The 14973-nt window shown below is 36.4% G+C and overlaps 1 long non-coding RNA gene and 5 other non-coding genes across 6 annotated transcripts in view; all 6 read left to right on the forward strand.

The window, feature by feature from the left end:
* Positions 1-532: 532 nt before the first annotated feature.
* Positions 533-613, forward strand: LOC139078405 (small nucleolar RNA SNORD115). Its single transcript, XR_011531339.1, has one exon. It is a non-coding gene; the product is annotated as a small nucleolar RNA SNORD115 (small nucleolar RNA).
* Positions 614-1846: 1233 nt separating this feature from the next.
* LOC103540210 (uncharacterized) overlaps positions 1847-14973 on the forward strand; it is a 203200-nt gene continuing 190073 nt past the window's right edge. The window contains exons 1-4 of the long non-coding RNA XR_011525944.1: positions 1847-6388; positions 10521-10649; positions 13174-13341; positions 13509-13636. This is a non-coding gene — a long non-coding RNA (uncharacterized lncRNA). The remainder of the gene's footprint in view (positions 6389-10520; positions 10650-13173; positions 13342-13508; positions 13637-14973) is intronic.
* On the forward strand, positions 3969-4049 carry LOC139078408 (small nucleolar RNA SNORD115). The gene has a single exon (XR_011531342.1). It is a non-coding gene; the product is annotated as a small nucleolar RNA SNORD115 (small nucleolar RNA).
* Positions 6440-6520, forward strand: LOC139078430 (small nucleolar RNA SNORD115). The gene has a single exon (XR_011531360.1). It is a non-coding gene; the product is annotated as a small nucleolar RNA SNORD115 (small nucleolar RNA).
* Positions 10701-10781, forward strand: LOC139078407 (small nucleolar RNA SNORD115). Its single transcript, XR_011531341.1, has one exon. It is a non-coding gene; the product is annotated as a small nucleolar RNA SNORD115 (small nucleolar RNA).
* Positions 13687-13767, forward strand: LOC139078406 (small nucleolar RNA SNORD115). The gene has a single exon (XR_011531340.1). It is a non-coding gene; the product is annotated as a small nucleolar RNA SNORD115 (small nucleolar RNA).

A 14973-nucleotide genomic window follows, 5' to 3' on the forward strand; every position in this document is an offset into this window, starting at 1 on the left:
ATACATTCCAAATAGACGATTAACTGTGGAAGATATACTCCTAAGGCAAATAGGTTTACACAGAAGGTAACCTGCATAGGGATATGGAATTTTTTTCTGAATGAGTGACTGACCTATGTGATGTGATTTTATGACAGTCTTTCATTTGAATATTAAATTAATAATATTGAAGTTCAGAAAAATGTTTGATATTCATTTATTTCTACATATATGATAAGATCAACATTTCTATAATTTTAGAGGATTCTAACTGCTTTGGGCTACTTTGACATCAGTGAAGAATTTTTCCATATCTGAAAGAACCTGCCATTGGAGAAGAGTTTTGAGGTTCAGTACTTGTACTGGTTACAGGATAAAATTTGAAACTTAAAACTGAGTATATTCATGAAGAAACATATATCAGAATTCCAGGTCCCACTGTAGACCCATTATTTCATATAATAAAGGGTATGCTATGAATGACACTAGAACACCCAATTTACACATTGAATTTATTAGTGTTACCAAAACGGCAATATGCATGTCCTTTTGTGGATCAATGATGAGAACTCATATTGTCTTGAAGAGAGATGACGACCTAAAAATCTTGTTCAATCGGATTACATGGAGGCCCAGTGAAGTTGAGAACTTGGGGGAAAGATGTTGGGGAGCCTTATTTCCCTTCGAAAGCAATGGAATCTCTAGAGGAAGTCTCGTGTGGCTCTGCCCTGCCTATGGGAGTCCAACAGGCCAAGACAAGAGTTTTCTTTCAGACTGCTTTGTGGGCCCTGATTCCGCCCCGAAGACCCTGTTCTCAGCCATTCCTTAGCTCCTCTTCTCTCATTGTATCTTTCAGTCAAATATTCTGGCTGGGCTTTTGTTGTGGCCTGAATGATCCCAGCTGAGTGGAAGTCATTGATCATTGAGGGAACCACAGACAATGTTGGACTGTGAGAAAGGCCAGCCATCTGGCCATACATAGTTTTGACCCTTTTCAAGAACCCAGAAGCCAAGAGAGCTTATTTCTCCTTGGTGGTCAGCCATACAGGATAAGATCTCTGGAAATTGAGAGCTTTGGCAACTCATATTAACTTTTCATGAACTCATATTGCCTTTTTTAAAATTTAAGTAATATTTGAGTTTTATTCACTTACATATTGTGTTAACTTTGGGATATAACATTGTAAAATTTTATTGTGTTTATCATTATATTTTGATTTCTGTGTAGATTACATCATGTTCACCACCCAAAGACTAATTACAATCCATCACCACACACATGTGGCTAATACTCCCTTTCCCTCTTCTCCTTCTCCCATTCCCTTCTGGTAAGCACCAATCCAATTTCTGTCTCTAGATGATTGATTTTTGTTGTTTTTACCTTCTATTTATGAGTGCAATCATCCAGTGTTTGACTTTCTTTCTCTGACATTTTCCTTAGAGACTAAGACCCTCATGGTCCATCCACGTTGTCACAAATGGCCAGATTTCATCAATTCTTATGGCTGAGTAGTATTCCATTGTTCATATTTTCCACATCTTCTTTATCCATTCATCCCTTGATGAGCACCTAGGTTGCTTCCAAGTCTTGGCTCTTGTGAATAATGCTGCAATAAACATAGTAGTGCATGTATCTTTTGGGATTGGTATTTTCGTGTTCTTTGGATAAACACCCAGCAGCAGAAAAGCAGAATCTTGTGGTTGTTCTAGTCTTAAATTTTTGTGGAATCTGCATACTGTTTTCCATAGTGGCCGCTCCAGTTTGCTCTCCCACCAGCAGTGTATGAGAGTTCCTTTCTTTCCACATACTCTCCAACTCTTTTTTTCCCTGCCTTATTAACTATAGCCATTCTGATGGCAGTGACATGATATCTTGTAGATTTGATTTGCATTTCTCTGATGGTTAATAATGCTGAACATCTTTTCATGTGCCTGTTGGCCATCTGTATGTATCTTCTTTGGAGAAATGTCTGTTCATATCTTATACCCATTTTTTAATTGGGGTGTTAGTTTTTTTGTTGTTGAGATGTATGAGTTCTTTGTATGTTTTGAATAGTAACCCCTTGTCATATATTTGGTTTGAAAATATCTTCTCCCAATTGTTACATTATCTTTTAGTTTTGTTGATGTGCAGACACTTTTTAGTTTGGTGTAATCCCATTTGTTTATTTTTTCTACTGTTTCCTTTGCCCAGTCAGACATGGTACTTGAAAACATACTGCTAAGACTGATATCATTGAGCATACTGCCTATGTTTTCTTCTAGAAGTTTCATGGTTTCAGGTCTTACCTAAAAATCATGCTCAATACCATTGCACTGAGGTCCAATGCCATCGAGAATTTTGGACCCTAAAGTTGGGGATCACTTTTCCTTCTAGAGCTATGGGCTTGGGTCTTGAAGCAGCCAGTCCCTCGCAAGAATCTAATATTGCTGTACCCTGTGTATAGGCTCCTCATGACCAAGATAATTTTTATCTTTTAGTCTTTATTTCACTGGATCCATTTTTGGGTCCGTCCCTTACCTCTTTTTCTCTTAATGTGTCTTTCAGTGAAACATTTTGGCATGGGTTTCACCCTTGCCTGTATGATCAGACATATGTGGATGTCTTTAATTACAGTCATAAGATATAGAGAACATTGGACAATAGGGAAGGCCCACGTTAAAATAGTAAATAAGTTTGACTTCTTTTGAGAGCCTAAATACCAATAGATGGTTGATTTATCTTTTATGTCAGCACTATGGGATGCAATTTCTGGAAATTGAAAGCTTTTCATTATACCCATAATGGATCAAAGTGTAAATGGAGGAAATGTCTTCTTTAATTGCCTCCTGGTCAACATTCGCATTCATCCGTGTACCAGTTATGGCCAATAACTCTAATATGCTGAAGGAATGAGAAATGCTTGTGTCTGCTTTGGGTATGGGGACAACTTTCTCTAGGGAAGAATCATGCCGATGGCTTCAAGAAGGTGAGCTGCAGAAGTGAATCTCATTCATAGTCTTTGTTGAAAGACATTGTTGAGTATTTAGATAGCTGAATGGCAGCTCCTGAAGATTTATAGGACTTCCCCATGTCATTTTAAGGAATTGCTGGCTCTTGCCGATGCCAGTTCTTTCTAGTTGGCCCTTTGATCATTTAGCTTTGCCAAATCAGGCCACTTCATCCATTTTTGTGTTCTTCCTCTGCAGGTGTAACTGCCTTGAATGATAGCTTTCTCAGGAAGAAAAACCACTTTTTACTGAACTTTATGTTGAGGACTTGAGAATAAATTTTTCCATAGTTTCATCCCCACAGTGTGACAATATTTTGTGAATTATATTTGTTGACATGCCCATGTTGATATTGCAATTTTTGTTGTTGTTTCTGGGATGTTTTTGTACATAAATGGAAACTTTAAATTAATAGACAATGACTTTTTGTCCCCAACTTGAACTATTTCACAAATTTGTGAATAGAGTCAAAGTCAGCACAATTTCAATTTTGCTCATATCTGTCTTTTAAAAATGATTTTCATATGACTTCACAATTTCCAACTATCCATGTTAACATCCCTATAGACCGGAATAAAGGTTTATTCAGGTCTACTAATATTGCTTGATATTTGATGCTGCTCGATGCACACTGAGTATTTTTCTTCATTAAGAAAACTGTGTGCTCTGCCATTTTTGTTTCTGGTGAATATAAGGTGCACAGCCTTCATTATGGGCTCATTTTTGTTGAATCACCTTTATGATTCTTTGAGGAGTAGCATGTGTGAGGCACAAGCCCATGAGAAATGTAGTACTTCATTATGACAACTATCCTACCCTGTTTACTGGATAATGACTCCCAAAAAAAGCCCTATTTGGCCTGCTGAAATTGAGTCAATTTTTATCTGTCTGGTGTCCAGCATCTGGAACTCTTATCCAGATTACACCCTGTTTCCGTAATCTAATCTTGGTAATCATATTCAGGTCCAGGTGCATTGGTGAAGTGAGAGAGCCCTGGTGGATCAATGATGCAACCTAATATTGTTTTGAAGAGATATGATGATCTAAAAATTATGCTCGATAGGATTATGTTAAGACCCATTCTCAAGAACAATCCTATGAGAGGACACTGGGGATCCTACTTCCTTTGTAGAACAATGCTATTTTGGACTTGACACAACAAAGTTCTTAGGAGGATTTTTTGTCTATGAGCTTCTCTGTGAATGATGCATACTCATACTTTATGCTTTGTATAGTGATCTATATATCGTAACAGTAGGGCTTTTCAGAAGTTATTCCTTAGGTCTTTTTATCTCATAGTCCCTTTCAGAGAGACTTTTGGCCAAGGATTACACCATTGCATTGATAATCAGAGATGAGTGAATTACTTTGATCTTAGACACATGTCAAACAGAGTATTAGACTACTACTAATGAGTCCTGATCTAAGGCAATAGGTTTTTCTTATTTAGTGACCCTGAATATCAATATGGGGTTTACTTCTGTTAGAATGTCCATCCTATGGTATATGATCCTATAAAAACTGAAATCTTTCTGTTTTACCTGAGATTGTTCAGATTACAAACTGAGGAATTTGTTTTTCCTAACTGGAACCCTGGCAACATTCTTCTCAATCTGTATACACATCAAAACCAATATTTTAATATACTTAGGTTACCAAAGCTGCTTTTCTTTACATTTGAGTCACAAAAGAACTTTCTATAACTGAATGATCATGCCAATGGAGTAGACATTGTGAGATTCAGGAATTTGCCTGGTCCATGGGTCTTATTTTGAATAAATTGTTATGTTACTGGTTATCTGAATTGCACCATATCAATATAATGAATTGCATGTCCTTGGTGATAACAGTTTTTCCTGATTGGCTGTTTGCTCTGTTTAGCTTCTCCAAATTGGGCCACTTGGCCCAATTTGGAGTTTTTCCTGTCCATGAGTGATTGCCTTAATGGATGGCATCTTCATGAGGAAAAGGCCACTATTGACTGAAATTTCATTGAAATGATGTTGAGAATTTTTATGAACCATCCTTTCATCTCCACTATGTGATAATTTCCTTCCCAATGTACAGAAGTACACATTTTCATCCTGATTATGTACGCTTATATGGTATTTTGTATTGTTTTTGTGATGGTTTTTGAAGTTTTACTCTTGAGAATCCTGAAAACCAGCATGGAATTTACTTCTCAATGAGCAACCACACTACAGAATATGATCCTACAATGAAGTCACTTTGTTTTGTCTGAAACCAAGGGTGAAAATTGAAGAAATTTTTCCCTAACTGGTTCAGGGAAACCTTAGTCTATGTCTATATTCATATCAAGGCTGTGTTTCTAATATATCATAGAAGATTATAACCTTTTGTGCTGCATTTGGGTCATCAAATAACTTTCTATAACTGAAGGACCACGTTAGTATAGTTGAGATAATGAGATTCAGTAATTTGCCCCGCCCAGGGGGTGAATGTTGATAACATTGTTGAATAAACAGATAGCTGAATTGCACTTCCTGATATCATGTGGCTTCACTAATTCAATATAATGAAGTGTATAGTTTGGGTGATGCCAGTTGTTCCTTACTGGCCATTTGATTTGTCTAGATCACCAAATCAAACAACATTGGTTCCTTTATGAGTTCTTCTTTTCCATGAGTGATTGATGTAAAGGATGACATTCTTAATGAGGAGGTCAATTTTACTGTAATTTCATAAGAATGCTATTGATAATTTTTCTGATTCTTGGTTTCATCACCACCATTGATAATCTTAGCCCTGAGCACAAGAGTAGACATATTTATCCCAATTATAATATTTTCGTGTTGCTGTTTTTGTGATGACTGTGGGACATGGATGAGAACTGTTAACATACAGACAATGACTTATCAGCCACAGCCTGAAAACTCTCATACATGGGTTGAGAGGTTGAATGAAAGCACAATTCCAATTATTCTATCATCTGTTTTCTACAAAATAAATTTCACATGGCTTCATAGTGTCATTTTATCCAATTTGAAATGCGATGGACCATGTCAATGTTGCTAATATTGCTCCTTGATCAAATGTACCAGGAATGAGCAGTAAGATACTCTGGTTTTAGCATGACGCCTCCTGGTTGGTTTTCCAAAGTCAAGAAACTTATGTACTTTGTCTACCTTTTGATTGGTGAATTAATGGCACACAGCCTCTGTAATGGATCATTTTTGCAGGAATGATCATATGGGTCCATTAAGGAGAAGCATGCATGAACCACATGCCCAATGGAAATGTAGTACTTTGTTTTGACACCTGTCATATTTGTGTTCACCCAGATAGTGACTCCAGAGGAAGAATCCTGTTCAGCCTGCTGTCCCCAGGGCAATCAATATCCGCCAGGTGTCCAGCATGCAATACAGCCAACTTTCATAATTTCCTGCATCCATCTTTGGTAAGCATAGTTAGGTCCAAGTGTGTGTATGCTTGGGGAGTCACACGTGTTGCATCAATTATGAGACCTCATATTTTAATGAAGAGCTCTGAATAACTAAATATCATGCTCAATGGGATTACATTGAGACCCACCCTAGGTTTACAATCCTAGGACAGAGTTTTGAGGTTCCTTGTTTTTCTTTTACAGATGCATTTTGTGTTGATCACTTTGTCATTTATAACTTTGTCTATGCATTTCAAATTGAACAATAACTGTCAGCTTTTTCAATGGTCAATAAGTTCTAATAATTTGACACATTTGGGGCTCATCTCAGCTCTTTTTCTCTCATTGTTTCTTTTAGTAAGGTGTGTGACAAGATATGCATAATAAAACTGATGAGATGTGAATGTCAGTGTTAGTCACAAATATCTTCCAAGTAGACTTTTGGGCTTATGAATATTTGCCCTAAGGCAATTAGATTTACTCATTTGGGTAACCTGAATATCCATATGAGGTTTTCTACTCAATGTGTGACTGAACTACTTGATTTGATCCCATGACAAAATCTTTAATTTTTACCTGAATTTAGTGTTATTGACAGTGAAGAAATTTTTTTTCTTTGGTATTCAGTCCAATGCGTGATATTTATTTGGATATGTAAGTAGATAGACCAATTTTCCTTTATTGTCACTAAAGGAATCCAATGATGTTAGGCTGCTTTGAGGTCACTGAGATAAATTCCATCACTGAAGGACCCTCACAGTGGAGAAGATAATGTTAGATTCAGAATTTTCTTTTTCCACAAATGTTAAAATTGAATCCATTGATGAGAAAACTATCTGAATTTCACTCCCATGTATCTTGAGAGTTCTTTATTTTCAGTATAATAAAAGCACAGTCTATGAATGATGCCATTTACTGATTGGCCAATAACTACCTTCACCAAATCAGGCAACATGTGTCCTGTTATGAATTCTTCTCATGAGTGACCAATACAGTTGATGTCATCCTCATTTTAAAAACATCACCTTTTACTGTGATTTCTTTAAATAATTTTGAGACATTTTCAGAGTGATAATTCTTGTCTCTATGGTATGTTATTCTTTAGTATAAATATAAGAGTAGATATATTCACCCCTCTTATTATATTTTCATTTTGGTCTTGTTTTTTCATATGTGTGGGGCACTGATGAGAACTCAGAACATATATACAGTGTCACATCAGGCGTATGCTTGAAATCCCTATACATGGGTTGTCCAATACACATGAGAATGAATACACTTGGACTTCTGTCTTCCAGTATGATGTGGAAAGTACTTGGAAATTGTCACCCTCATTGACACAATGAAGAAAAATATGAATAGATTGAAAATCACCAGTTCCTCTGGAATTCATTAGACAGTTGAAGACACAGGAAAGTCACTACCACAAAAATTACAAGGATTGTCTGTCAGATAGAGAGAATCACAACTTACTCCAACATTAGCCCAGGAGCAAAACCTCCACTGGAACTAGTATCAAGGTGGGAAAATTTACAGTGTAACTGACAATCACAATTGCTGGAGGCTCATTGTGAACAAGTTTAAGAGTTAAAAACTCCTGTGGGGACCTCTCTTAGTGGAAGCCCCATGCCTGTGTAAGTTTTATCTCCAGAAAACCTACCAGGTTCTCACAGTGAATACTGCAGAAAAATCCCCTACTGCTTCTGTCAGATGAAGGACCAAGGTAGACATTTTGAAACATGTCCAGAGCATTCTCTTTTTCTTTTTTTTCTTAAAGATGATTGGCACCTGAGTTAACAACTATTGCCAATCTTTTTTTTCTCTGCTTTTTTAATCCCCCAATCCCACCAGTACATAGTTGTATATTTTAGTTGCGGGTCATTCTAGTTGTGGCACGTGGGACACCACCTCAAGGTGGCCTGATAAGTGTTGCCATGTCCACGCCCAGGATCTGAACTGGTGAAACCCCAGGCTGCTGAAGCGGAGCACGTGAACTTAACCACTTGGCCATGGGGCCGTCCTCTTTTCTCTTTTTCTTAATAAGGGCTGACTTCAAAGGAAACTATTTAACCAGAGCCTAACTTGTGTTTTACCAGAACAAATTAACCTGAGAGAAATAAATGCCCAACTTCAGCCTGCTATAAGCCTGCTCCATAAGGAAAAGAAAATGCCCAATCCAGTCCACACTAGTCTTCAACGTAGGAGAAGGGAAATACCCAACTCCAGCACTGCTCCTGCCTTTCTGTCTTACTGAGGAGGCCAGGGGAGGAATTCTGAGACCCTCTATAAGGTCACAGCCTACTAGCACAATCTCATTAACAGATTAATGTCTAATCATAGGACTATAGAATGCTTCCCCTCTCCTCATACCTTACCACAACAGCAATAGGACTCCTTTATAACAACAGGACAGTATAATGGAAATAATGCACACCCCAGGCCTTAAGAAATCTCAGAAGGTCTTCCATGAGCTGGATTTTGGTGTGAGCCTCGCTATTATTTTTATGTGAGACCCAGCAACTAGAATGTGTTTGCACAGTTTGTATGAGAAGAGCAAGACAATGACTTCTGGTTTCGATATCCTTCTTGACAAATCTCAACATTGTGTTGGCTTTCTTTCAGCTATAGATAATGGCCTTGTCTTTAGGAAACAATCGGAAAAAACTCTTAGTTTCTGTTTTTAAGGCTGCAAAATTCCAATAAAAGTTAAAGAAGTACTGCCTGACTCTAAAAAGTCACAATAAATAATTTCCCACCTCTCTATATGTGTAGTGAGCTTAGTTTTTTGATTATAAAAAGCAATAAGTTCACTGCATAACTCTGGAAAATGAGAAAAAATACAAAGAAAACAAAACATTCATATTGTCTGTGTGTATCCGTATGTAGATATTTTAACATAATGGTGTCCATATCTAACTGTATCTAACTTACTTTTTAAATATATTAATAAGATATGAACATTTTTCTCCTGCCATTTATGTTGATCCTCATGTACAGAATTGTTTCTAGTAGATGGAATTCTATCGTATGAGTGTATCATGATTTATTAAACTTTTACTTTACTGTTGAAAAGAAAAAGAAGTCTCTAGGGAAACCCAAAGACAAAAAAGAAGACAGGAACAGAGATACCAGATGAAATTTTAGCTGTGACACTTACAGCTACAGTAAAGTAAATACAGTCTAACCTCTAGCCAAATAAACATAAAAAACCTCACAATAAAGGCCTATTCACCTCAGTTCCTTTTACCCAATATATCATGCCTGGTCTTCAGCAAAAAATTATAAGGCGTACTTAAAAGACAAAAAATACAACTTGACGCAACAGATAAAGCATCAGAATCAGATTTATATACGGCAGAGTTAATAGCATTATCAGACCAGGAACTTAAAGCAACTATGATTAACATGTTGATGGCTCTAATGGAAAAGTGGGTGACATGAAAGAACAGATGAGTAATGTAAACAGCTATATTATCCTAGAAAGTGAAAGAGAAATACTTTCTCAGACAAGCAAAAATTGAGACAGTTTGTTACCAATAGTCCAGCCTTACAGTAAATATAAAAGGAAATTATTCAAAAAGAGGGAAAATGATATCAGTCAGACAATCAAATCTACATAAAGAAAGAAAAGCTTTGGCTAAGGAATAAATGAAGGTAAAATAGAATATATTGTTTTTATTATTCTGAATTGATCTGACAAATAACAGTTTGTTCAAAATAATAACAACAACAATGTGCTTTGTGATTGTAGCTAATGAATAGTGAAATAAATGACAGCAATATTATAAGGCTTGATGTCTTATTTCCAGAAGCTGAATTATACATGACTTCAGAGGTTTTATTTTATGAGAATTAATAGGCAAGGGATCATGGTGATTGTTATGGATATGGTTTTCTTGATTATATAGACAAGGGATAATCAATGTGATAATCTCATTTCTGCATGACGCCACCTGACTGGTTCTCCAAAGTCAAGAAACCTGTATACTTTTTCCTCCTTGTGTTGGTGAATCAATGGTCTACAGCCTATATAATAAATTATGTCACTTTTGGAGTCCTGACTATTAAGGAAAATCATGCTTGAGCAAAATAACCATGAAAAGTGTAGTTTTTCTTTTTGACACCTGTCCTACTCCTGTCCACATAGATAATAACAGAAGAAGAACACCATCTGGTCTGCTGCACTTGGGGCAATTTATACCAACCAGGTGTCCAGTATTGAATGTGCAAGAACTATAATTCACCTTAGAACAGTGGTCCCATTAATCCACCTCTGGTAAGCATATTCAACTCCAAGAGTCTGTATGAATGGGGAATGCCATGGATTAGATCAATCATGAGAATTTATATTGCCTTGAACAGAGATGATGACATAAAAATTGTGCTCAATAGGATTATGTGGAGGCCCATAATAGGTGACAAACCTAGAACTAGAAGTCTGGAATCCTTATTTCCTTCTAGGTGAATAATTTTGTGGCTTGAGACAATGACACCATTGTGGGAAACTTGCTTGGCCCAACCCTATCTGTATGCTTCTAGGTGAACAACAAATTATGATACTTTAAGCATTGTTTTAGTTATTTATTATTTCTGATAGCATGGAATATTTGCAATTCATTCCTTGAATCTTTTTCTCTCACTGTGTGTTTCAGTAAGACATGCTTCAAGAGATGTACCATTCCTTTAATAAAAGTGGAGTGGATGCCTTGGTTACAGATACATTCAAAACAGACATTGGACTAGTGATGATTCACCCTTATGCCTATTAGGTTTACTCAGAATATCAATATGGGTTTTCTTCTCAATGAGGGACCAATCTACTTGATGCGATGCCATGAAAAAATATTTGCTTTCTATCTGAATTTGATATGATTGAAAGTTGAGGAAATTTTTTTTCACTTTTTGCTTCATAGTATCCAGTCTGATGTGTAATAGTCATTTGAATATTTTTGCACAACTGGTCTGATCTTTCTATAATATTATTAAGCAGTTGTAATGGTACTGGCAGTTTTTGACTCACTGGTGAACTTTTCATGACTAAAGGATCATGCCAGTGGAGACAGAAATGTGACATTCAGTGGCCAATAAGTACATTCAAAGATATTCAACATCATTAGCCATCAGGGAAATACAAATCAAAACCACAATGAGATCCCACTTCACACCCACCAGGATGGTTATAATAAAAATGATGATGAGTACTGGTAGAGATGTGGAGAAATTGGAACACTCATGCATTGCTGGTGGAAATATAAATTGGTGTGGCCACTTTGGAAAGCAGTCTAGCAGTTCAAGAGGTTTACATAGTTACCATATGATCTGGCAATTCTACTCCCAGCTGTATACCCAAGAGAAATGAGAACATGTATCCACACAAAAACTTGTATTCATAGCTGCATCGTTCCTAACAGCCAAGAAGTAGAAACAACCCAAATGTTCATCAACTGATGATTGGATAAATAAAATGTGCTATAACCACACAATGGAATATGATTCAGCAATAAAAAAGAATGAATTACCAACACACGCCACAACATGGATGAAACTTGAAAACATTAAGCAAAGTGAAAGAAGCTTGTCACAAAAGACTACATATTATGTGATTCCATTTAGAAGAAAAGCCCAGAATAAGCAAATCCACAGAGACAGAAAGTAAATGAGTGGCTTTCTAGGGCTGGGGAGATTGGGGGGAATCAGGAAGCGACTGTTAATGGGTACAGGGCTTCTTTTTGGGGGTGATGAAATGTTCTAAAATTGATTGTGGTCTTGGTTACACAACTCAGTGAGTATACTAAACACCCTTGATTCTACGCTTTAAATGGGTTAATTGTATGGTCTATGAATCAGAGCTCAACAAGGCTGGTTTGAAGAGAAATAGATGATGAAAAACTGTAACTTACTGATCCTGCCTTTATTTAAAGTTTTTTTTTTTAAGGATTTTATTTTTTTCCTTTTTCTCCCCAAAGCCCCCCAGTACATAGTTGTATATTCTCTGTTGTGGGTCCGTCTAGTTGTGGCATGTGGGATGCTGCCTCAGCGTGGTTTGATGAGCAGTGCCATGTCCCTGCCCAGGATTCGAACCAATGAAACACTGGGCCGCCTGCAGCAGAGCACACGAACTTAACCACTCGGCCACGGGGCCAGCCCCCTTTATTTAAAGTTTTGACATTTTCTTCATCATAGATTTTTTTACATTATTTTTGCTTCAAAAAAATATATTGCATTAATATATTAAAAAAAAAAGAAATGTGACATTCAGTAATCTGCTTTGCTCATTGACTTGAATAAATTGATAAGCAAACTGATATCTGAATTATAAATCCCAAATTTCATGTGGCTACATTATTTTCAATATAATGAAAATGTATGCTATGAATACTGCCAATTGTTCCTGATAGGGCTTTTGAGATGAATAGGTGTACCATATGAGGCAACACATGTCCCATTATGCATTCTACTTCTCCTTGAGTGACTGACCTATTTTATGGCATCCCCATGAGAAAAACATCTTTTTACTGAAATTTTGCTGAAATCATGTTGAGACATTTTCTTAGTCATGGTTACTCTCTATGTTGTGATATTATTTTGGTCTAAATATAGGAGTAGACATATTCACCCTTATTATAATATTTTCATGTTGCTCTGCATTTGTAATGTTTTTGAGACATTTATGAGGACTCATAACATAAAGACTAGACATTTGACCACAAGTTGGAAATACCTGTACATGCATTTCTTAAACCAATACAGTGTATACAAATTCCATGTGGCCTGATCTGATCTGATTTCTACATCCTTAGATTCATGTGGCTTCAAGAATGCCAGTGCATTATGAGCATTCATATACAACACACCACACCAATTGTTATTGATATGACTTTCTTGAATATATAGACAAGGGAAGATCAATGGGATGCTCTTGTTTCTGCATGAAACCACTGGATTGCTTCTCCAAAGTCAAGTGACCTGTAAGTTTTGTCCTTATTAAGTTTTGTAAATCAATGGACTAAAATCTATGTAATGGGTCTTTTTTTGAGTATCGACAATTTTCCTCAATTAATGAAAAGCATGCATGACCCATACACACTGGAGAGACATAGTTATTTTCACACCTGTTCTATCTCTGTCCTCTTAGATGATGATATGGAAGAACATTCTTGGGCTTGCTGTGACTGGAGAGATTGATACAACCCAGGTATCCTGTAATAAATATGCCCTAACTCCAATTCACCTTAGCACCAGAGTTCCAGGAAGCCTTCATTGGTAAGTTGATCAGGTCCAGATGTATGTAAACATGGGGAGTGCCATGGCGTCAGTCAGGGATGAGGCCTTATATTATCTTGAAGAGAAATGATGACTTAAAAATCATTCTCAATAGAATTACACTGAGGCTCAGCTTAGATGACAATCCTGGGATAGATAATAGTCACTCCTTATTTCCTTTCTAAGAGAATTTTATTTTGAACTTGAGATATGAAACCTCATGGGTAACTTGTTTTTTCAACTTTTCTATGCACCTATAAATAAACAAAAAATTCTCATTTGTTAAGCTTTGTTTTGGTGATCTATAATTTCTACTAGTATATCATATTCAGGTTTCATTCCTTGGCCCTTTTTCTCTCATTTTGTGTTTCAGTAAGACTTGCTCTCAAGAGATGAAACATTCCATTATAAAATATCAATAGCTTATTTTGTTGACACACATATTCCATATAGAGCATTGAACTATTGAAGACTCACACCTAAGACAATTAGTTTTCCTCATTCAGGCAACCTGAATATCAACACAGAATTTTCTTCTTGTTGTAATCCTCATGGCAAAATACGTACTTTTTCTCTGAACTTCTTATGATTGAATGTTATGCAGTTTTTTGATTCACTGTTACCTAGTCCAACAAACAATATTCATTTGGGTGTAAATACATGACTGGACAAAAATTGCTGTAGTATTATTATGGGACTCTTATGGTGTTCTACTGTTTTAGGTCAGCGATAAGCTTCCCATAACACTAGTACCATTCTAATAGAGGAGAATATGAGAGTTCGGTAATGTGCTTTGCCTATGAAACTTAAAATTGAATAATTTGATGGCAAAATTTATACCCAAATTTTTGTCTCCTGAGTATCGTGTAACCCCATTATTTTCAGAATAATGAGAGTATATGCTGTGAATAATGACAGCTTTTACTTTTATGGACTTTGAGATGACTAGATTCACCAATTCAGTCATCATGGGCCCCAATATGGTTTCTTCTTCCCAATGAGTGAGTGACCTACTAGATGGCCTACTCTTGGAAAATGTTCACTTTTTACTGAAATTTCATTGAAATAATGTTGGAATATTTTCAGTCATGTTTACCATCTCTATGGTATGATGAATAATATTATATGTTACCCATGTCAAGAATCTTGTATGCTTTGTCCTTATGATGTTAATGCATCAATGGTGTAGAGCCTTAGTAGTGTGTCTTTGTGATGGTATGGACAGTGTCTCTCCACTAATAAATAGCATGTATAAGACAGTGTCTCTCCACTAATAAATAGCATGTATAAGCCATACACATGTGAAGGATTTATTTCTGATTTTGAACTACTATCCT

The sequence above is a fragment of the Equus przewalskii genome, chromosome 1, assembly GCF_037783145.1.
Source record: "Equus przewalskii isolate Varuska chromosome 1, EquPr2, whole genome shotgun sequence".
Taxonomy (NCBI): domain Eukaryota; kingdom Metazoa; phylum Chordata; class Mammalia; order Perissodactyla; family Equidae; genus Equus; species Equus przewalskii.